Source organism: Prionailurus bengalensis, chromosome X (genome assembly GCF_016509475.1).
Source record: "Prionailurus bengalensis isolate Pbe53 chromosome X, Fcat_Pben_1.1_paternal_pri, whole genome shotgun sequence".
NCBI classification, from domain to species: domain Eukaryota; kingdom Metazoa; phylum Chordata; class Mammalia; order Carnivora; family Felidae; genus Prionailurus; species Prionailurus bengalensis.
The window spans coordinates 80,728,988-80,731,152 of NC_057361.1; the positions used below are offsets into that span (position 1 = coordinate 80,728,988).

General features: G+C 37.0%; 1 pseudogene; it reads right to left on the reverse strand.

The window, feature by feature from the left end:
- Window positions 1-944: 944 nt before the first annotated feature.
- Window positions 945-1,570, reverse strand: LOC122477327 (annotated as a pseudogene).
- Between the last annotated feature and the right edge of the window lie 595 nt (window positions 1,571-2,165).

The following is a 2,165-nucleotide window of genomic DNA, read 5'->3' on the forward strand; positions in this document are numbered from 1 at the left end:
TTTTCTTTTTCAACATTACTTTGGGTATTTGGGGGTCTTTTATGGTTCCATACAAATTTTAAAATCATTTTCTCTAGTGCTGTGAAGAATACTGGTTTTATTTTGATTAGGATTGCATTTAATATGTAGATTGCTTTGGGTAGTATCGACATTTGTGTTTTTTTTTTTAATTTTATGGTTTTCCTTTTTATTTAATCACAGACGGGTGGGGTAAACATAAACACAGCACAATTACTCCAGATAATTCTTCATATTGTGTACACACCGAGACTGGTGAATGCTACTGAAAGAAGCCTGCGGTCAGCAATGAAATGCATACAGCTGTTCCTTCCCTCACTCAAAAAATTCAAAAACACACAAACTTAGAATCTCATCAGCACACACTATCCTGTGACAAATGATTCAGACATAAATAGTGGGTGCAAAGGAAGTATATGCTAACACAGGTATAACCTTTGTTAATGAAACAACAAAAGCAGCCATAATGAGTAAGATATATTCAGCTACTGGTAACTAGTTGTTTCCTAACGGGCATTATCAAAAGAGAAATCATGTGCAGAGAAAAGTTTTATATACACACACAATGAGAAAAATAAACTATAAGATCAATGCATACATGTTTAATACTGGAAAAATCACAGCCCTCCAAAAGGTCTCCACGTTTGTTATAAAAGTCCTCTGTGCTCAACTAAAATTAAAATGATCTTAAAAGGATAATACTTGTAAAGTTCACTTAGGTTTTTTCAGCCACAGAAACTGCAATGGAAATAAATGTTCAGAGTCATTTTCAAAACAAAGCCAAAAATCTATTCTTCTGGTTGACATGCATGATTAAAAAGTCTGTGTAACGCACAATGCTCTATGCTCCCCAGGACTAGGAAAAGAGACCTCAAGTCAACTTTTAGTTTGCAAATGGTCAGAGGAGTTTGTATTCCAGCAGGAGTTCAAATCTTCTGGATCTTTTCACCAACTACTGAGTTTTTCTTTTCTGATTTTCTCCGCAGCATCAGCTTTGTAATTGTACGAGCAATTGTACACGTCTGAGTAACCGTGTACGCCACAATACACATGTCCACACCGGCATTCAAACCCAGTAAGTCCTACTTTCTTCCTGCACATGAAACAGCCGTTCTTTTTCTATTTTGGTTTTTCACGAGACTTGCTTTGCTCTTCAGATGGCTGCTGTGCCATATCTGATACTGAAGTTTGCAGGTCTTCCGTGTCAGGGATTGCTTTGTCCACAGACATACTGTCCACTTGGGAAGATGCTAAAGATTCTGATAAAAGTGACTGATTTGATACAGGGCTTGGCTGCCCGGATGCAGATGTGGAGTCTAGAGGTAACTGCGCGCGTCGGGGACGCTGTCGTCTGCGCACTGGACCGGAAAAGACTGGGACAGAGTACTGACAGAAGCCGAAGGTGGGCTGATTCTACAATTACTACTATTCTATCTTTGAAGATGCCTTTATAGCACACTGAACACATGCCATTTGTACAAGGGTTCCCATAAAATCCGCAGCCAGTAGAACAAAGGATAAGAACTTGTCTGTGATTAGTTTCTTAAGCCATGTTTCTCTGTTGCATACCCACAAAACCTGCACAATTTTCTCAGCTAGTATCGACATTTTAACAATGTTTTTTTCCGATCCATGAGCATGAAATGTTTTTCCATTTATTTATTTGTGCTTCAATTTCTTTCATGAGCTCTCTACAGTTTTCAGTGTACATATTTTTTATCTCTTTGGTTAGGCTTATTCCTAGGTATCTTATGGTTTTTGGTGCAATTGTCTTCTGTGCACTTCTTGACTAAGGTATACACCAATGTTCTGTTATTAATCCTATTTTCATGCTATTCATTCTATTTTTTAGTTGTATCTACTCCCTTAACTTCAACAACAAATTGCTCAAACCCTAATTCTCTTCTGAAGCACTGTACCAAATTTATATCTGTCTGATTAGTATTTATTAATACCCCAGAAACACCTCAAACATAACATATAGAAAGCATATCACCTCATCAGACTTCCAACTTTTCCATTCCTTTCGCATTCTCTAAGGACATTTATTTCTCCAGGCACTTGAAATTAAAAATTTAGCATCAATATTTACCATTCCATATTCTTCATCATTACCTATATTTAAGCATTCATTACATTCTGTGACT